The sequence below is a fragment of the Acipenser ruthenus genome, unplaced genomic scaffold, assembly GCF_902713425.1.
Source record: "Acipenser ruthenus unplaced genomic scaffold, fAciRut3.2 maternal haplotype, whole genome shotgun sequence".
In the NCBI taxonomy this organism is placed as follows: Eukaryota; Metazoa; Chordata; class Actinopteri; order Acipenseriformes; family Acipenseridae; genus Acipenser; species Acipenser ruthenus.
The window spans coordinates 1-20,828 of record NW_026707773.1 but is presented as its reverse complement, the minus strand read 5'-3'; the positions used below and the strand labels follow the sequence as shown (position 1 = coordinate 20,828).

Sequence of the window (20,828 nt, the reverse complement as noted above, 5' to 3'; positions counted from 1 at the left end):
TCAATCTGGTCTAACTTGGGAACAAAGATTTCATTCCAACAGCTGTAAAATAGTCTATTAAAAAAAACACACAGAAGCTGCCCCCTCTGAGGATCGAACTCAGGACCTTCAGATTATGAGACTGACGCGCTACCTACTGCGCTAAGGAGGCAGAGACACCTCGAGGTCGCCATTTATCAACCCTGTCCTACAAATTTCCAAAGCTGAGGGTAAACAAGCATACAACAACAGTCGCGAGCCAGGCAGGAGTCAAACCTACAATCTTCTGATGTGTAGTCAGACTATCCATTGTGCCACTGGCCCCTGTGTTCTGGAAGCACTGTTAACGCACACTCGGCAACAAGAAGAAAAACAGTGGTGGCAGCTATTGACTGCTGCAGTCAGCTGAGCTTGCCAGCCTTTTGCTGAATTGTGTATTGTCCTCAAGGAGCAACCCTCCCATCCTTCCTTCGATAGCTCAGCTGGTAGAGCGGAGGACTGTAGTGGAACACATTGGCATCCTTAGGTCGCTGGTTCAATTCCGGCTCGAAGGACAATACTTTTTTTTTTTTTTTCTCCTACCTGGTTTTACTGGTAATGAGGATAAAAAGAAGGAATGAAACCTAAGGCAACAACTGTCTGAAACAACAACAACAACAACAACATCATCATCATCATCATCATCAAATAAAAATAAGTTAATCATTTTCACCTAGCTCTGGGCAGCCACGTGTCATACGTTGTCAAGTGTGGGGAATTAGCTCAAATGGTTTTACTGGTAATGAGGATAAAAAGAAGGAATGAAACCTAAGGCAACAACTGTCTGAAACAACAACAACAACAACAACAACAACATCATCATCATCATCATCAAATAAAAATAAGTTAATCATTTTCACCTAGCTCTGGGCAGCCACGTGTCATACGTTGTCAAGTGTGGGGAATTAGCTCAAATGGTTTTACTGGTAATGAGGATAAAAAGAAGGAATGAAACCTAAGGCAACAACTGTCTGAAACAACAACAACAACAACATCATCATCATCATCATCAAATAAAAATAAGTTAATCATTTTCACCTAGCTCTGGGCAGCCACGTGTCATACGTTGTCAAGTGTGGGGAATTAGCTCAAATGGTTTTACTGGTAATGAGGATAAAAAGAAGGAATGAAACCTAAGGCAACAACTGTCTGAAACAACAACAACAACAACATCATCATCATCATCATCAAATAAAAATAAGTTAATCATTTTCACCTAGCTCTGGGAAGCCACGTGTCATACGTTGTCAAGTGTTGGGAATTAGCTCAAATGGTTTTACTGGTAATGAGGATAAAAAGAAGGAATGAAACCTAAGGCAACAACTGTCTGAAACAACAACAACAACAACAACATCATCATCATCATCATCATCAAATAAAAATAAGTTAATCATTTTCACCTAGCTCTGGGCAGCCAAGTGTCATACGTTGTCAAGTGTGGGGAATTAGCTCAAATGGTTTTACTGGTAATGAGGATAAAAAGAAGGAATGAAACCTAAGGCAACAACTGTCTGAAACAACAACAACAACAACAACAACAACAACAACATCATCATCATCATCATCATCAAATAAAAATAAGTTAATCATTTTCACCTAGCTCTGGGCAGCCACGTGTCATACGTTGTCAAGTGTGGGGAATTAGCTCAAATGGTTTTACTGGTAATGAGGATAAAAAGAAGGAATGAAACCTAAGGCAACAACTGTCTGAAACAACAACAACAACAACATCATCATCATCATCATCAAATAAAAATAAGTTAATCATTTTCACCTAGCTCTGGGCAGCCACGTGTCATACGTTGTCAAGTGTGGGGAATTAGCTCAAATGGTTTTACTGGTAATGAGGATAAAAAGAAGGAATGAAACCTAAGGCAACAACTGTCTGAAACAACAACAACAACAACAACAACATCATCATCATCATCATCATCAAATAAAAATAAGTTAATCATTTTCACCTAGCTCTGGGCAGCCACGTGTCATACGTTGTCAAATGTGGGGAATTAGCTCAAATGGTAGAGCGCTCGTTTAGCATGCGAGAAGTAGCGGGATCGATACCTGCATTCTCCAATGGATGCTCTTTCTTTAATAAATGGTTCGAAAATGTTCAATCTGGTCTAACTTGGGAACAAAGATTTCATTCCAACAGCTGTAAAATAGTCTATTAAAAAAACACACAGAAGCTGCCCCCTCTGAGGATCGAACTCAGGACCTTCAGATTATGAGACTGACGCGCTACCTACTGCGCTAAGGAGGCAGAGACACCTCGAGGTCGCCATTTATCAACCCTGTCCTACAAATTTCCAAAGCTGAGGGTAAACAAGCATACAACAACAGTCGCGAGCCAGGCAGGAGTCAAACCTACAATCTTCTGATGTGTAGTCAGACTATCCATTGTGCCACTGGCCCCTGTGTTCTGGAAGCACTGTTAACGCACACTCGGCAACAAGAAGAAAAACAGTGGTGGCAGCTATTGACTGCTGCAGTCAGCTGAGCTTGCCAGCCTTTTGCTGAATTGTGTATTGTCCTCAAGGAGCAACCCTCCCATCCTTCCTTCGATAGCTCAGCTGGTAGAGCGGAGGACTGTAGTGGAACACATTGGCATCCTTAGGTCGCTGGTTCAATTCCGGCTCGAAGGACAATACTTTTTTTTTTTTTTTCTCCTACCTGGTTTTACTGGTAATGAGGATAAAAAGAAGGAATGAAACCTAAGGCAACAACTGTCTGAAACAACAACAACAACAACAACATCATCATCATCATCATCATCATCAAATAAAAATAAGTTAATCATTTTCACCTAGCTCTGGGCAGCCACGTGTCATACGTTGTCAAGTGTGGGGAATTAGCTCAAATGGTTTTACTGGTAATGAGGATAAAAAGAAGGAATGAAACCTAAGGCAACAACTGTCTGAAACAACAACAACAACAACATCATCATCATCATCATCAAATAAAAATAAGTTAATCATTTTCACCTAGCTCTGGGAAGCCACGTGTCATACGTTGTCAAGTGTTGGGAATTAGCTCAAATGGTTTTACTGGTAATGAGGATAAAAAGAAGGAATGAAACCTAAGGCAACAACTGTCTGAAACAACAACAACAACAACAACATCATCATCATCATCATCATCAAATAAAAATAAGTTAATCATTTTCACCTAGCTCTGGGCAGCCAAGTGTCATACGTTGTCAAGTGTGGGGAATTAGCTCAAATGGTTTTACTGGTAATGAGGATAAAAAGAAGGAATGAAACCTAAGGCAACAACTGTCTGAAACAACAACAACAACAACAACAACAACATCATCATCATCATCATCAAATAAAAATAAGTTAATCATTTTCACCTAGCTCTGGGCAGCCACGTGTCATACGTTGTCAAGTGTGGGGAATTAGCTCAAATGGTTTTACTGGTAATGAGGATAAAAAGAAGGAATGAAACCTAAGGCAACAACTGTCTGAAACAACAACAACAACAACATCATCATCATCATCATCAAATAAAAATAAGTTAATCATTTTCACCTAGCTCTGGGCAGCCACGTGTCATACGTTGTCAAGTGTGGGGAATTAGCTCAAATGGTTTTACTGGTAATGAGGATAAAAAGAAGGAATGAAACCTAAGGCAACAACTGTCTGAAACAACAACAACAACAACATCATCATTATCATCATCAAATAAAAATAAGTTAATCATTTTCACCTAGCTCTGGGAAGCCACGTGTCATACGTTGTCAAGTGTTGGGAATTAGCTCAAATGGTTTTACTGGTAATGAGGATAAAAAGAAGGAATGAAACCTAAGGCAACAACTGTCTGAAACAACAACAACAACAACAACAACAACAACAACATCATCATCATCATCATCATCAAATAAAAATAAGTTAATCATTTTCACCTAGCTCTGGGCAGCCACGTGTCATACGTTGTCAAGTGTGGGGAATTAGCTCAAATGGTTTTACTGGTAATGAGGATAAAAAGAAGGAATGAAACCTAAGGCAACAACTGTCTGAAACAACAACAACAACAACAACAACATCATCATCATCATCATCATCAAATAAAAATAAGTTAATCATTTTCACCTAGCTCTGGGCAGCCACGTGTCATACGTTGTCAAGTGTGGGGAATTAGCTCAAATGGTTTTACTGGTAATGAGGATAAAAAGAAGGAATGAAACCTAAGGCAACAACTGTCTGAAACAACAACAACAACAACAACAACATCATCATCATCATCATCATCAAATAAAAATAAGTTAATCATTTTCACCTAGCTCTGGGCAGCCACGTGTCATACGTTGTCAAATGTGGGGAATTAGCTCAAATGGTAGAGCGCTCGTTTAGCATGCGAGAAGTAGCGGGATCGATACCTGCATTCTCCAATGGATGCTCTTTCTTTAATAAATGGTTCGAAAATGTTCAATCTGGTCTAACTTGGGAACAAAGATTTCATTCCAACAGCTGTAAAATAGTCTATTAAAAAAAACACACAGAAGCTGCCCCCTCTGAGGATCGAACTCAGGACCTTCAGATTATGAGACTGACGCGCTACCTACTGCGCTAAGGAGGCAGAGACACCTCGAGGTCGCCATTTATCAACCCTGTCCTACAAATTTCCAAAGCTGAGGGTAAACAAGCATACAACAACAGTCGCGAGCCAGGCAGGAGTCAAACCTACAATCTTCTGATGTGTAGTCAGACTATCCATTGTGCCACTGGCCCCTGTGTTCTGGAAGCACTGTTAACGCACACTCGGCAACAAGAAGAAAAACAGTGGTGGCAGCTATTGACTGCTGCAGTCAGCTGAGCTTGCCAGCCTTTTGCTGAATTGTGTATTGTCCTCAAGGAGCAACCCTCCCATCCTTCCTTCGATAGCTCAGCTGGTAGAGCGGAGGACTGTAGTGGAACACATTGGCATCCTTAGGTCGCTGGTTCAATTCCGGCTCGAAGGACAATACTTTTTTTTTTTTTTTCTCCTACCTGGTTTTACTGGTAATGAGGATAAAAAGAAGGAATGAAACCTAAGGCAACAACTGTCTGAAACAACAACAACAACAACAACATCATCATCATCATCATCATCAAATAAAAATAAGTTAATCATTTTCACCTAGCTCTGGGCAGCCAAGTGTCATACGTTGTCAAGTGTGGGGAATTAGCTCAAATGGTTTTACTGGTAATGAGGATAAAAAGAAGGAATGAAACCTAAGGCAACAACTGTCTGAACAACAACAACAACAACAACAACATCATCATCATCATCATCAAATAAAAATAAGTTAATCATTTTCACCTAGCTCTGGGCAGCCACGTGTCATACGTTGTCAAGTGTGGGGAATTAGCTCAAATGGTTTTACTGGTAATGAGGATAAAAAGAAGGAATGAAACCTAAGGCAACAACTGTCTGAAACAACAACAACAACAACATCATCATCATCATCATCAAATAAAAATAAGTTAATCATTTTCACCTAGCTCTGGGCAGCCACGTGTCATACGTTGTCAAGTGTGGGGAATTAGCTCAAATGGTTTTACTGGTAATGAGGATAAAAAGAAGGAATGAAACCTAAGGCAACAACTGTCTGAAACAACAACAACAACAACATCATCATTATCATCATCAAATAAAAATAAGTTAATCATTTTCACCTAGCTCTGGGAAGCCACGTGTCATACGTTGTCAAGTGTTGGGAATTAGCTCAAATGGTTTTACTGGTAATGAGGATAAAAAGAAGGAATGAAACCTAAGGCAACAACTGTCTGAAACAACAACAACAACAACAACAACAACAACAACATCATCATCATCATCATCATCAAATAAAAATAAGTTAATCATTTTCACCTAGCTCTGGGCAGCCACGTGTCATACGTTGTCAAGTGTGGGGAATTAGCTCAAATGGTTTTACTGGTAATGAGGATAAAAAGAAGGAATGAAACCTAAGGCAACAACTGTCTGAAACAACAACAACAACAACATCATCATCATCATCATCAAATAAAAATAAGTTAATCATTTTCACCTAGCTCTGGGCAGCCACGTGTCATACGTTGTCAAGTGTGGGGAATTAGCTCAAATGGTTTTACTGGTAATGAGGATAAAAAGAAGGAATGAAACCTAAGGCAACAACTGTCTGAAACAACAACAACAACAACAACAACATCATCATCATCATCATCATCATCAAATAAAAATAAGTTAATCATTTTCACCTAGCTCTGGGCAGCCACGTGTCATACGTTGTCAAATGTGGGGAATTAGCTCAAATGGTAGAGCGCTCGTTTAGCATGCGAGAAGTAGCGGGATCGATACCTGCATTCTCCAATGGATGCTCTTTCTTTAATAAATGGTTCGAAAATGTTCAATCTGGTCTAACTTGGGAACAAAGATTTCATTCCAACAGCTGTAAAATAGTCTATTAAAAAAAAACACACAGAAGCTGCCCCCTCTGAGGATCGAACTCAGGACCTTCAGATTATGAGACTGACGCGCTACCTACTGCGCTAAGGAGGCAGAGACACCTCGAGGTCGCCATTTATCAACCCTGTCCAACAAATTTCCAAAGCTGAGGGTAAACAAGCATACAACAACAGTCGCGAGCCAGGCAGGAGTCAAACCTACAATCTTCTGATGTGTAGTCAGACTATCCATTGTGCCACTGGCCCCTGTGTTCTGGAAGCACTGTTAACGCACACTCGGCAACAAGAAGAAAAACAGTGGTGGCAGCTATTGACTGCTGCAGTCAGCTGAGCTTGCCAGCCTTTTGCTGAATTGTGTATTGTCCTCAAGGAGCAACCCTCCCATCCTTCCTTCGATAGCTCAGCTGGTAGAGCGGAGGACTGTAGTGGAACACATTGGCATCCTTAGGTCGCTGGTTCAATTCCGGCTCGAAGGACAATACTTTTTTTTTTTTTTTCTCCTACCTGGTTTTACTGGTAATGAGGATAAAAAGAAGGAATGAAACCTAAGGCAACAACTGTCTGAAACAACAACAACAACAACAACATCATCATCATCATCATCATCAAATAAAAATAAGTTAATCATTTTCACCTAGCTCTGGGCAGCCACGTGTCATACGTTGTCAAGTGTGGGGAATTAGCTCAAATGGTTTTACTGGTAATGAGGATAAAAAGAAGGAATGAAACCTAAGGCAACAACTGTCTGAAACAACAACAACAACAACAACAACAACATCATCATCATCATCATCAAATAAAAATAAGTTAATCATTTTCACCTAGCTCTGGGCAGCCACGTGTCATACGTTGTCAAGTGTGGGGAATTAGCTCAAATGGTTTTACTGGTAATGAGGATAAAAAGAAGGAATGAAACCTAAGGCAACAACTGTCTGAAACAACAACAACAACAACATCATCATCATCATCATCAAATAAAAATAAGTTAATCATTTTCACCTAGCTCTGGGCAGCCACGTGTCATACGTTGTCAAGTGTGGGGAATTAGCTCAAATGGTTTTACTGGTAATGAGGATAAAAAGAAGGAATGAAACCTAAGGCAACAACTGTCTGAAACAACAACAACAACAACATCATCATTATCATCATCAAATAAAAATAAGTTAATCATTTTCACCTAGCTCTGGGAAGCCACGTGTCATACGTTGTCAAGTGTTGGGAATTAGCTCAAATGGTTTTACTGGTAATGAGGATAAAAAGAAGGAATGAAACCTAAGGCAACAACTGTCTGAAACAACAACAACAACAACATCATCATTATCATCATCAAATAAAAATAAGTTAATCATTTTCACCTAGCTCTGGGCAGCCACGTGTCATACGTTGTCAAGTGTGGGGAATTAGCTCAAATGGTTTTACTGGTAATGAGGATAAAAAGAAGGAATGAAACCTAAGGCAACAACTGTCTGAAACAACAACAACAACAACATCATCATTATCATCATCAAATAAAAATAAGTTAATCATTTTCACCTAGCTCTGGGAAGCCACGTGTCATACGTTGTCAAGTGTTGGGAATTAGCTCAAATGGTTTTACTGGTAATGAGGATAAAAAGAAGGAATGAAACCTAAGGCAACAACTGTCTGAAACAACAACAACAACAACAACAACAACAACAACATCATCATCATCATCATCATCAAATAAAAATAAGTTAATCATTTTCACCTAGCTCTGGGCAGCCACGTGTCATACGTTGTCAAGTGTGGGGAATTAGCTCAAATGGTTTTACTGGTAATGAGGATAAAAAGAAGGAATGAAACCTAAGGCAACAACTGTCTGAAACAACAACAACAACAACATCATCATCATCATCATCAAATAAAAATAAGTTAATCATTTTCACCTAGCTCTGGGCAGCCACGTGTCATACGTTGTCAAGTGTGGGGAATTAGCTCAAATGGTTTTACTGGTAATGAGGATAAAAAGAAGGAATGAAACCTAAGGCAACAACTGTCTGAAACAACAACAACAACAACAACAACATCATCATCATCATCATCATCATCAAATAAAAATAAGTTAATCATTTTCACCTAGCTCTGGGCAGCCACGTGTCATACGTTGTCAAATGTGGGGAATTAGCTCAAATGGTAGAGCGCTCGTTTAGCATGCGAGAAGTAGCGGGATCGATACCTGCATTCTCCAATGGATGCTCTTTCTTTAATAAATGGTTCGAAAATGTTCAATCTGGTCTAACTTGGGAACAAAGATTTCATTCCAACAGCTGTAAAATAGTCTATTAAAAAAAACACACAGAAGCTGCCCCCTCTGAGGATCGAACTCAGGACCTTCAGATTATGAGACTGACGCGCTACCTACTGCGCTAAGGAGGCAGAGACACCTCGAGGTCGCCATTTATCAACCCTGTCCAACAAATTTCCAAAGCTGAGGGTAAACAAGCATACAACAACAGTCGCGAGCCAGGCAGGAGTCAAACCTACAATCTTCTGATGTGTAGTCAGACTATCCATTGTGCCACTGGCCCCTGTGTTCTGGAAGCACTGTTAACGCACACTCGGCAACAAGAAGAAAAACAGTGGTGGCAGCTATTGACTGCTGCAGTCAGCTGAGCTTGCCAGCCTTTTGCTGAATTGTGTATTGTCCTCAAGGAGCAACCCTCCCATCCTTCCTTCGATAGCTCAGCTGGTAGAGCGGAGGACTGTAGTGGAACACATTGGCATCCTTAGGTCGCTGGTTCAATTCCGGCTCGAAGGACAATACTTTTTTTTTTTTTTTCTCCTACCTGGTTTTACTGGTAATGAGGATAAAAAGAAGGAATGAAACCTAAGGCAACAACTGTCTGAAACAACAACAACAACAACAACATCATCATCATCATCATCATCAAATAAAAATAAGTTAATCATTTTCACCTAGCTCTGGGCAGCCACGTGTCATACGTTGTCAAGTGTGGGGAATTAGCTCAAATGGTTTTACTGGTAATGAGGATAAAAAGAAGGAATGAAACCTAAGGCAACAACTGTCTGAAACAACAACAACAACAACAACAACAACATCATCATCATCATCATCAAATAAAAATAAGTTAATCATTTTCACCTAGCTCTGGGCAGCCACGTGTCATACGTTGTCAAGTGTGGGGAATTAGCTCAAATGGTTTTACTGGTAATGAGGATAAAAAGAAGGAATGAAACCTAAGGCAACAACTGTCTGAAACAACAACAACAACAACATCATCATCATCATCATCAAATAAAAATAAGTTAATCATTTTCACCTAGCTCTGGGCAGCCACGTGTCATACGTTGTCAAGTGTGGGGAATTAGCTCAAATGGTTTTACTGGTAATGAGGATAAAAAGAAGGAATGAAACCTAAGGCAACAACTGTCTGAAACAACAACAACAACAACATCATCATTATCATCATCAAATAAAAATAAGTTAATCATTTTCACCTAGCTCTGGGAAGCCACGTGTCATACGTTGTCAAGTGTTGGGAATTAGCTCAAATGGTTTTACTGGTAATGAGGATAAAAAGAAGGAATGAAACCTAAGGCAACAACTGTCTGAAACAACAACAACAACAACAACAACAACAACAACATCATCATCATCATCATCATCAAATAAAAATAAGTTAATCATTTTCACCTAGCTCTGGGCAGCCACGTGTCATACGTTGTCAAGTGTGGGGAATTAGCTCAAATGGTTTTACTGGTAATGAGGATAAAAAGAAGGAATGAAACCTAAGGCAACAACTGTCTGAAACAACAACAACAACAACATCATCATCATCATCATCAAATAAAAATAAGTTAATCATTTTCACCTAGCTCTGGGCAGCCACGTGTCATACGTTGTCAAGTGTGGGGAATTAGCTCAAATGGTTTTACTGGTAATGAGGATAAAAAGAAGGAATGAAACCTAAGGCAACAACTGTCTGAAACAACAACAACAACAACAACAACATCATCATCATCATCATCATCATCAAATAAAAATAAGTTAATCATTTTCACCTAGCTCTGGGCAGCCACGTGTCATACGTTGTCAAATGTGGGGAATTAGCTCAAATGGTAGAGCGCTCGTTTAGCATGCGAGAAGTAGCGGGATCGATACCTGCATTCTCCAATGGATGCTCTTTCTTTAATAAATGGTTCGAAAATGTTCAATCTGGTCTAACTTGGGAACAAAGATTTCATTCCAACAGCTGTAAAATAGTCTATTAAAAAAAAACACACAGAAGCTGCCCCCTCTGAGGATCGAACTCAGGACCTTCAGATTATGAGACTGACGCGCTACCTACTGCGCTAAGGAGGCAGAGACACCTCGAGGTCGCCATTTATCAACCCTGTCCTACAAATTTCCAAAGCTGAGGGTAAACAAGCATACAACAACAGTCGCGAGCCAGGCAGGAGTCAAACCTACAATCTTCTGATGTGTAGTCAGACTATCCATTGTGCCACTGGCCCCTGTGTTCTGGAAGCACTGTTAACGCACACTCGGCAACAAGAAGAAAAACAGTGGTGGCAGCTATTGACTGCTGCAGTCAGCTGAGCTTGCCAGCCTTTTGCTGAATTGTGTATTGTCCTCAAGGAGCAACCCTCCCATCCTTCCTTCGATAGCTCAGCTGGTAGAGCGGAGGACTGTAGTGGAACACATTGGCATCCTTAGGTCGCTGGTTCAATTCCGGCTCGAAGGACAATACTTTTTTTTTTTTTTTTCTCCTACCTGGTTTTACTGGTAATGAGGATAAAAAGAAGGAATGAAACCTAAGGCAACAACTGTCTGAAACAACAACAACAACAACAACATCATCATCATCATCATCATCAAATAAAAATAAGTTAATCATTTTCACCTAGCTCTGGGCAGCCACGTGTCATACGTTGTCAAGTGTGGGGAATTAGCTCAAATGGTTTTACTGGTAATGAGGATAAAAAGAAGGAATGAAACCTAAGGCAACAACTGTCTGAAACAACAACAACAACAACAACAACAACATCATCATCATCATCATCAAATAAAAATAAGTTAATCATTTTCACCTAGCTCTGGGCAGCCACGTGTCATACGTTGTCAAGTGTGGGGAATTAGCTCAAATGGTTTTACTGGTAATGAGGATAAAAAGAAGGAATGAAACCTAAGGCAACAACTGTCTGAAACAACAACAACAACAACATCATCATCATCATCATCAAATAAAAATAAGTTAATCATTTTCACCTAGCTCTGGGCAGCCACGTGTCATACGTTGTCAAGTGTGGGGAATTAGCTCAAATGGTTTTACTGGTAATGAGGATAAAAAGAAGGAATGAAACCTAAGGCAACAACTGTCTGAAACAACAACAACAACAACATCATCATCATCATCATCAAATAAAAATAAGTTAATCATTTTCACCTAGCTCTGGGAAGCCACGTGTCATACGTTGTCAAGTGTTGGGAATTAGCTCAAATGGTTTTACTGGTAATGAGGATAAAAAGAAGGAATGAAACCTAAGGCAACAACTGTCTGAAACAACAACAACAACAACAACATCATCATCATCATCATCATCAAATAAAAATAAGTTAATCATTTTCACCTAGCTCTGGGCAGCCAAGTGTCATACGTTGTCAAGTGTGGGGAATTAGCTCAAATGGTTTTACTGGTAATGAGGATAAAAAGAAGGAATGAAACCTAAGGCAACAACTGTCTGAAACAACAACAACAACAACAACAACAACAACAACATCATCATCATCATCATCATCAAATAAAAATAAGTTAATCATTTTCACCTAGCTCTGGGCAGCCACGTGTCATACGTTGTCAAGTGTGGGGAATTAGCTCAAATGGTTTTACTGGTAATGAGGATAAAAAGAAGGAATGAAACCTAAGGCAACAACTGTCTGAAACAACAACAACAACAACATCATCATCATCATCATCAAATAAAAATAAGTTAATCATTTTCACCTAGCTCTGGGCAGCCACGTGTCATACGTTGTCAAGTGTGGGGAATTAGCTCAAATGGTTTTACTGGTAATGAGGATAAAAAGAAGGAATGAAACCTAAGGCAACAACTGTCTGAAACAACAACAACAACAACAACAACAACATCATCATCATCATCATCATCAAATAAAAATAAGTTAATCATTTTCACCTAGCTCTGGGCAGCCACGTGTCATACGTTGTCAAATGTGGGGAATTAGCTCAAATGGTAGAGCGCTCGTTTAGCATGCGAGAAGTAGCGGGATCGATACCTGCATTCTCCAATGGATGCTCTTTCTTTAATAAATGGTTCGAAAATGTTCAATCTGGTCTAACTTGGGAACAAAGATTTCATTCCAACAGCTGTAAAATAGTCTATTAAAAAAAACACACAGAAGCTGCCCCCTCTGAGGATCGAACTCAGGACCTTCAGATTATGAGACTGACGCGCTACCTACTGCGCTAAGGAGGCAGAGACACCTCGAGGTCGCCATTTATCAACCCTGTCCTACAAATTTCCAAAGCTGAGGGTAAACAAGCATACAACAACAGTCGCGAGCCAGGCAGGAGTCAAACCTACAATCTTCTGATGTGTAGTCAGACTATCCATTGTGCCACTGGCCCCTGTGTTCTGGAAGCACTGTTAACGCACACTCGGCAACAAGAAGAAAAACAGTGGTGGCAGCTATTGACTGCTGCAGTCAGCTGAGCTTGCCAGCCTTTTGCTGAATTGTGTATTGTCCTCAAGGAGCAACACTCCCATCCTTCCTTCGATAGCTCAGCTGGTAGAGCGGAGGACTGTAGTGGAACACATTGGCATCCTTAGGTCGCTGGTTCAATTCCGGCTCGAAGGACAATACTTTTTTTTTTTTTTTCTCCTACCTGGTTTTACTGGTAATGAGGATAAAAAGAAGGAATGAAACCTAAGGCAACAACTGTCTGAAACAACAACAACAACAACAACATCATCATCATCATCATCATCAAATAAAAATAAGTTAATCATTTTCACCTAGCTCTGGGCAGCCACGTGTCATACGTTGTCAAGTGTGGGGAATTAGCTCAAATGGTTTTACTGGTAATGAGGATAAAAAGAAGGAATGAAACCTAAGGCAACAACTGTCTGAAACAACAACAACAACAACAACAACAACATCATCATCATCATCATCAAATAAAAATAAGTTAATCATTTTCACCTAGCTCTGGGCAGCCACGTGTCATACGTTGTCAAGTGTGGGGAATTAGCTCAAATGGTTTTACTGGTAATGAGGATAAAAAGAAGGAATGAAACCTAAGGCAACAACTGTCTGAAACAACAACAACAACAACATCATCATCATCATCATCAAATAAAAATAAGTTAATCATTTTCACCTAGCTCTGGGCAGCCACGTGTCATACGTTGTCAAGTGTGGGGAATTAGCTCAAATGGTTTTACTGGTAATGAGGATAAAAAGAAGGAATGAAACCTAAGGCAACAACTGTCTGAAACAACAACAACAACAACATCATCATCATCATCATCAAATAAAAATAAGTTAATCATTTTCACCTAGCTCTGGGAAGCCACGTGTCATACGTTGTCAAGTGTTGGGAATTAGCTCAAATGGTTTTACTGGTAATGAGGATAAAAAGAAGGAATGAAACCTAAGGCAACAACTGTCTGAAACAACAACAACAACAACAACATCATCATCATCATCATCATCAAATAAAAATAAGTTAATCATTTTCACCTAGCTCTGGGCAGCCAAGTGTCATACGTTGTCAAGTGTGGGGAATTAGCTCAAATGGTTTTACTGGTAATGAGGATAAAAAGAAGGAATGAAACCTAAGGCAACAACTGTCTGAAACAACAACAACAACAACAACAACAACATCATCATCATCATCATCAAATAAAAATAAGTTAATCATTTTCACCTAGCTCTGGGCAGCCACGTGTCATACGTTGTCAAGTGTGGGGAATTAGCTCAAATGGTTTTACTGGTAATGAGGATAAAAAGAAGGAATGAAACCTAAGGCAACAACTGTCTGAAACAACAACAACAACAACATCATCATCATCATCATCATCAAATAAAAATAAGTTAATCATTTTCACCTAGCTCTGGGCAGCCACGTGTCATACGTTGTCAAGTGTGGGGAATTAGCTCAAATGGTTTTACTGGTAATGAGGATAAAAAGAAGGAATGAAACCTAAGGCAACAACTGTCTGAAACAACAACAACAACAACATCATCATTATCATCATCAAATAAAAATAAGTTAATCATTTTCACCTAGCTCTGGGAAGCCACGTGTCATACGTTGTCAAGTGTTGGGAATTAGCTCAAATGGTTTTACTGGTAATGAGGATAAAAAGAAGGAATGAAACCTAAGGCAACAACTGTCTGAAACAACAACAACAACAACAACAACAACAACAACATCATCATCATCATCATCATCAAATAAAAATAAGTTAATCATTTTCACCTAGCTCTGGGCAGCCACGTGTCATACGTTGTCAAGTGTGGGGAATTAGCTCAAATGGTTTTACTGGTAATGAGGATAAAAAGAAGGAATGAAACCTAAGGCAACAACTGTCTGAAACAACAACAACAACAACATCATCATCATCATCATCAAATAAAAATAAGTTAATCATTTTCAACTAGCTCTGGGAAGCCACGTGTCATACGTTGTCAAGTGTTGGGAATTAGCTCAAATGGTTTTACTGGTAATGAGGATAAAAAGAAGGAATGAAACCTAAGGCAACAACTGTCTGAAACAACAACAACAACAACAACATCATCATCATCATCATCATCAAATAAAAATAAGTTAATCATTTTCACCTAGCTCTGGGCAGCCAAGTGTCATACGTTGTCAAGTGTGGGGAATTAGCTCAAATGGTTTTACTGGTAATGAGGATAAAAAGAAGGAATGAAACCTAAGGCAACAACTGTCTGAAACAACAACAACAACAACAACAACAACATCATCATCATCATCATCAAATAAAAATAAGTTAATCATTTTCACCTAGCTCTGGGCAGCCACGTGTCATACGTTGTCAAGTGTGGGGAATTAGCTCAAATGGTTTTACTGGTAATGAGGATAAAAAGAAGGAATGAAACCTAAGGCAACAACTGTCTGAAACAACAACAACAACAACATCATCATCATCATCATCAAATAAAAATAAGTTAATCATTTTCACCTAGCTCTGGGAAGCCACGTGTCATACGTTGTCAAGTGTTGGGAATTAGCTCAAATGGTTTTACTGGTAATGAGGATAAAAAGAAGGAATGAAACCTAAGGCAACAACTGTCTGAAACAACAACAACAACAACAACATCATCATCATCATCATCATCAAATAAAAATAAGTTAATCATTTTCACCTAGCTCTGGGCAGCCAAGTGTCATACGTTGTCAAGTGTGGGGAATTAGCTCAAATGGTTTTACTGGTAATGAGGATAAAAAGAAGGAATGAAACCTAAGGCAACAACTGTCTGAAACAACAACAACAACAACAACAACAACAACAACATCATCATCATCATCATCATCAAATAAAAATAAGTTAATCATTTTCACCTAGCTCTGGGCAGCCACGTGTCATACGTTGTCAAGTGTGGGGAATTAGCTCAAATGGTTTTACTGGTAATGAGGATAAAAAGAAGGAATGAAACCTAAGGCAACAACTGTCTGAAACAACAACAACAACAACAACAACAACAACAACATCATCATCATCATCATCATCAAATAAAAATAAGTTAATCATTTTCACCTAGCTCTGGGCAGCCACGTGTCATACGTTGTCAAGTGTGGGGAATTAGCTCAAATGGTTTTACTGGTAATGAGGATAAAAAGAAGGAATGAAACCTAAGGCAACAACTGTCTGAAACAACAACAACAACAACATCATCATCATCATCATCAAATAAAAATAAGTTAATCATTTTCAACTAGCTCTGGGAAGCCACGTGTCATACGTTGTCAAGTGTTGGGAATTAGCTCAAATGGTTTTACTGGTAATGAGGATAAAAAGAAGGAATGAAACCTAAGGCAACAACTGTCTGAAACAACAACAACAACAACAACATCATCATCATCATCATCATCAAATAAAAATAAGTTAATCATTTTCACCTAGCTCTGGGCAGCCAAGTGTCATACGTTGTCAAGTGTGGGGAATTAGCTCAAATGGTTTTACTGGTAATGAGGATAAAAAGAAGGAATGAAACCTAAGGCAACAACTGTCTGAAACAACAACAACAACAACAACAACAACATCATCATCATCATCATCAAATAAAAATAAGTTAATCATTTTCACCTAGCTCTGGGCAGCCACGTGTCATACGTTGTCAAGTGTGGGGAATTAGCTCAAATGGTTTTACTGGTAATGAGGATAAAAAGAAGGAATGAAACCTAAGGCAACAACTGTCTGAAACAACAACAACAACAACATCATCATCATCATCATCAAATAAAAATAAGTTAATCATTTTCACCTAGCTCTGGGAAGCCACGTGTCATACGTTGTCAAGTGTTGGGAATTAGCTCAAATGGTTTTACTGGTAATGAGGATAAAAAGAAGGAATGAAACCTAAGGCAACAACTGTCTGAAACAACAACAACAACAACAACATCATCATCATCATCATCATCAAATAAAAATAAGTTAATCATTTTCACCTAGCTCTGGGCAGCCAAGTGTCATACGTTGTCAAGTGTGGGGAATTAGCTCAAATGGTTTTACTGGTAATGAGGATAAAAAGAAGGAATGAAACCTAAAGGCAACAACTGTCTGAAACAACAACAACAACAACAACAACAACAACAACATCATCATCATCATCATCATCAAATAAAAATAAGTTAATCATTTTCACCTAGCTCTGGGCAGCCACGTGTCATACGTTGTCAAGTGTGGGGAATTAGCTCAAATGGGTTTTACTGGTAATGAGGATAAAAAGAAGGAATGAAACCTAAGGCAACAACTGTCTGAAACAACAACAACAACAACATCATCATCATCATCATCAAATAAAAATAAGTTAATCATTTTCACCTAGCTCTGGGCAGCCACGTGTCATACGTTGTCAAGTGTGGGGAATTAGCTCAAATGGTTTTACTGGTAATGAGGATAAAAAGAAGGAATGAAACCTAAGGCAACAACTGTCTGAAACAACAACAACAACAACAACAACAACATCATCATCATCATCATCATCAAATAAACAATAAGTTAATCATTTTCACCTAGCTCTGGGCAGCCACGTGTCATACGTTGTCAAATGTGGGGAATTAGCTCAAATGGTAGAGCGCTCGTTTAGCATGCGAGAAGTAGCGGGATCGATACCTGCATTCTCCAATGGATGCTCTTCTCTTTAATAAATGGTTCGAAAATGTTCAATCTGGTCTAACTTGGGAACAAAGATTTCATTCCAACAGCTGTAAAATAGTCTATTAAAAAAAACACACAGAAGCTGCCCCCTCTGAGGATCGAACTCAGGACCTTCAGATTATGAGACTGACGCGCTACCTACTGCGCTAAGGAGGCAGAGACACCTCGAGGTCGCCATTTATCAACCCTGTCCTACAAATTTCCAAAGCTGAGGGTAAACAAGCATACAACAACAGTCGCGAGCCAGGCAGGAGTCAAACCTACAATCTTCTGATGTGTAGTCAGACTATCCATTGTGCCACTGGCCCCTGTGTTCTGGAAGCACTGTTAACGCACACTCGGCAACAAGAAGAAAAACAGTGGTGGCAGCTATTGACTGCTGCAGTCAGCTGAGCTTGCCAGCCTTTTGCTGAATTGTGTATTGTCCTCAAGGAGCAACACTCCCATCCTTCCTTCGATAGCTCAGCTGGTAGAGCGGAGGACTGTAGTGGAACACATTGGCATCCTTAGGTCGCTGGTTCAATTCCGGCTCGAAGGACAATACTTTTTTTTTTTTTTTTCTCCTACCTGGTTTTACTGGTAATGAGGATAAAAAGAAGGAATGAAACCTAAGGCAACAACTGTCTGAAACAACAACAACAACAACAACATCATCATCATCATCATCATCCAAATAAAAATAAGTTAATCATTTTCACCTAGCTCTGGGGCAGCCACGTGTCATACGTTGTCAAGTGTGGGGAATTAGCTCAAATGGTTTTACTGGTAATGAGGATAAAAAGAAGGAATGAAACCTAAGGCAACAACTGTCTGAAACAACAACAACAACAACAACAACAACATCATCATCATCATCATCAAATAAAAATAAGTTAATCATTTTCACCTAGCTCTGGGCAGCCACGTGTCATACGTTGTCAAGTGTGGGGAATTAGCTCAAATGGTTTTACTGGTAATGAGGATAAAAAGAAGGAATGAAACCTAAGGCAACAACTGTCTGGAAACAACAACAACAACAACATCATCATCATCATCATCAAATAAAAATAAGTTAATCATTTTCACCTAGCTCTGGGCAGCCACGTGTCATACGTTGTCAAGTGTGGGGAATTAGCTCAAATGGTTTTACTGGTAATGAGGATAAAAAGAAGGAATGAAACCTAAGGCAACAACTGTCTGAAACAACAACAACAACAACATCATCATCATCATCATCAAATAAAAATAAGTTAATCATTTTCACCTAGCTCTGGGAAGCCACGTGTCATACGTTGTCAAGTGTTGGGAATTAGCTCAAATGGTTTTACTGGTAATGAGGATAAAAAGAAGGAATGAAACCTAAGGCAACAACTGTCTGAAACAACAACAACAACAACAACATCATCATCATCATCATCATCAAATAAAAATAAGTTAATCATTTTCACCTAGCTCTGGGCAGCCAAGTGTCATACGTTGTCAAAGTGTGGGGAATTAGCTCAAATGGTTTTTACTGGTAATGAGGATAAAAAGAAGGAATGAAACCTAAGGCAACAACTGTCTGAAACAACAACAACAACAACAACAACAGACATCATCATCATCATCATCAAATAAAAATAAGTTAATCATTTTCACCTAGCTCTGGGCAGCCACGTGTCATACGTTGTCAAGTGTGGGGAATTAGCTCAAATGGTTTTACTGGTAATGAGGATAAAAAGAAGGAATGAAACCTAAGGCAACAACTGTCTGAAACAAACAACAACAACAACATCATCATCATCATCATCATCAAATAAAAATAAGTTAATCATTTTCACCTAGCTCTGGGCAGCCACGTGTCATACGTTGTCAAGTGTGGGGAATTAGCTCAAATGGTTTTACTGGTAATGAGGATAAAAAGAAGGAATGAAACCTAAGGCAACAACTGTCTGAAACAACAACAACAACAACATCATCATTATCATCATCAAATAAAAATAAGTTAATCATTTTCACCTAGCTCTGGGAAGCCACGTGTCATACGTTGTCAAGTGTTGGGAATTAGCTCAAATGGTTTTACTGGTAATGAGGATAAAAAGAAGGAATGAAACCTAAGGCAACAACTGTCTGAAACAACAACAACAACAACAACAACAACAACAACATCATCATCATCATCATCATCAAATAAAAATAAGTTAATCATTTTCACCTAGCTCTGGGCAGCCACGTGTCATACGTTGTCAAGTGTGGGGAATTAGCTCAAATGGTTTTACTGGTAATGAGGATAAAAAAGAAGGAATGAAACCTAAGGCAACAACTGTCTGAAACAACAACAACAACAACATCATCATCATCATCATCAAATAAAAAATAAGTTAATCATTTTCAACTAGCTCTGGGAAGCCACGTGTCATACGTTGTCAAGTGTTGGGAATTAGCTCAAATGGTTTTACTGGTAATGAGGATAAAAAGAAGGAATGAAACCTAAGGCAACAACTGTCTGAAACAACAACAACAACAACAACATCATCATCATCATCATCATCAAATAAAAATAAGTTAATCATTTTCACCTAGCTCTGGGCAGCCAAGTGTCATACGTTGTCAAGTGTGGGGAATTAGCTCAAATGGTTTTACTGGTAATGAGGATAAAAAGAAGGAATGAAACCTAAGGCAACAACTGTCTGAAACAACAACAACAACAACAACAACAACATCATCATCATCATCATCAAATAAAAATAAGTTAATCATTTTCACCTAGCTCTGGGCAGCCACGTGTCATACGTTGTCAAGTGTGGGGAATTTAGCTCAAATGGTTTTACTGGTAATGAGGATAAAAAGAAGGAATGAAACCTAAGGCAACAACTGTCTGAAACAACAACAACAACAACATCATCATCATCATCATCATCAAATAAAAATAAGTTAATCATTTTCACCTAGCTCTGGGCAGCCACGTGTCATACGTTGTCAAGTGTGGGGGAATTAGCTCAAATGGTTTAC

At 39.1% G+C, this 20,828-nt stretch overlaps 16 non-coding genes across 16 annotated transcripts; 8 read left to right on the top strand and 8 right to left on the bottom strand.

Annotated features, from left to right (window-relative positions):
• Nucleotides 1-78: 78 nt before the first annotated feature.
• Nucleotides 79-151, bottom strand: trnam-cau (transfer RNA methionine (anticodon CAU)). The gene has a single exon. It is a non-coding gene; the product is annotated as a tRNA-Met (tRNA).
• Nucleotides 152-446: 295 nt separating this feature from the next.
• On the top strand, nt 447-533 carry trnay-gua (transfer RNA tyrosine (anticodon GUA)). Its single transcript is given in 2 exon segments — nt 447-483; nt 498-533. It is a non-coding gene; the product is annotated as a tRNA-Tyr (tRNA).
• A 1,672-nt stretch (nt 534-2,205) lies between these two features.
• trnam-cau (transfer RNA methionine (anticodon CAU)) lies at nt 2,206-2,278 on the bottom strand. The gene has a single exon. It is a non-coding gene; the product is annotated as a tRNA-Met (tRNA).
• Nucleotides 2,279-2,573: 295 nt separating this feature from the next.
• trnay-gua (transfer RNA tyrosine (anticodon GUA)) lies at nt 2,574-2,660 on the top strand. The gene is given in 2 exon segments: nt 2,574-2,610; nt 2,625-2,660. It is a non-coding gene; the product is annotated as a tRNA-Tyr (tRNA).
• Nucleotides 2,661-4,523: 1,863 nt separating this feature from the next.
• trnam-cau (transfer RNA methionine (anticodon CAU)) lies at nt 4,524-4,596 on the bottom strand. The gene has a single exon. It is a non-coding gene; the product is annotated as a tRNA-Met (tRNA).
• Nucleotides 4,597-4,891: 295 nt separating this feature from the next.
• On the top strand, nt 4,892-4,978 carry trnay-gua (transfer RNA tyrosine (anticodon GUA)). The gene is given in 2 exon segments: nt 4,892-4,928; nt 4,943-4,978. It is a non-coding gene; the product is annotated as a tRNA-Tyr (tRNA).
• Nucleotides 4,979-6,467: 1,489 nt separating this feature from the next.
• Nucleotides 6,468-6,540, bottom strand: trnam-cau (transfer RNA methionine (anticodon CAU)). The gene has a single exon. It is a non-coding gene; the product is annotated as a tRNA-Met (tRNA).
• A 295-nt stretch (nt 6,541-6,835) lies between these two features.
• Nucleotides 6,836-6,922, top strand: trnay-gua (transfer RNA tyrosine (anticodon GUA)). Its single transcript is given in 2 exon segments — nt 6,836-6,872; nt 6,887-6,922. It is a non-coding gene; the product is annotated as a tRNA-Tyr (tRNA).
• A 1,848-nt stretch (nt 6,923-8,770) lies between these two features.
• Nucleotides 8,771-8,843, bottom strand: trnam-cau (transfer RNA methionine (anticodon CAU)). Its single transcript has one exon. It is a non-coding gene; the product is annotated as a tRNA-Met (tRNA).
• Nucleotides 8,844-9,138: 295 nt separating this feature from the next.
• On the top strand, nt 9,139-9,225 carry trnay-gua (transfer RNA tyrosine (anticodon GUA)). The gene is given in 2 exon segments: nt 9,139-9,175; nt 9,190-9,225. It is a non-coding gene; the product is annotated as a tRNA-Tyr (tRNA).
• Nucleotides 9,226-10,718: 1,493 nt separating this feature from the next.
• Nucleotides 10,719-10,791, bottom strand: trnam-cau (transfer RNA methionine (anticodon CAU)). Its single transcript has one exon. It is a non-coding gene; the product is annotated as a tRNA-Met (tRNA).
• Nucleotides 10,792-11,086: 295 nt separating this feature from the next.
• trnay-gua (transfer RNA tyrosine (anticodon GUA)) lies at nt 11,087-11,173 on the top strand. The gene is given in 2 exon segments: nt 11,087-11,123; nt 11,138-11,173. It is a non-coding gene; the product is annotated as a tRNA-Tyr (tRNA).
• A 1,677-nt stretch (nt 11,174-12,850) lies between these two features.
• Nucleotides 12,851-12,923, bottom strand: trnam-cau (transfer RNA methionine (anticodon CAU)). Its single transcript has one exon. It is a non-coding gene; the product is annotated as a tRNA-Met (tRNA).
• Nucleotides 12,924-13,218: 295 nt separating this feature from the next.
• Nucleotides 13,219-13,305, top strand: trnay-gua (transfer RNA tyrosine (anticodon GUA)). The gene is given in 2 exon segments: nt 13,219-13,255; nt 13,270-13,305. It is a non-coding gene; the product is annotated as a tRNA-Tyr (tRNA).
• A 4,636-nt stretch (nt 13,306-17,941) lies between these two features.
• On the bottom strand, nt 17,942-18,014 carry trnam-cau (transfer RNA methionine (anticodon CAU)). The gene has a single exon. It is a non-coding gene; the product is annotated as a tRNA-Met (tRNA).
• Nucleotides 18,015-18,309: 295 nt separating this feature from the next.
• Nucleotides 18,310-18,396, top strand: trnay-gua (transfer RNA tyrosine (anticodon GUA)). Its single transcript is given in 2 exon segments — nt 18,310-18,346; nt 18,361-18,396. It is a non-coding gene; the product is annotated as a tRNA-Tyr (tRNA).
• Nucleotides 18,397-20,828: the final 2,432 nt, after the last annotated feature.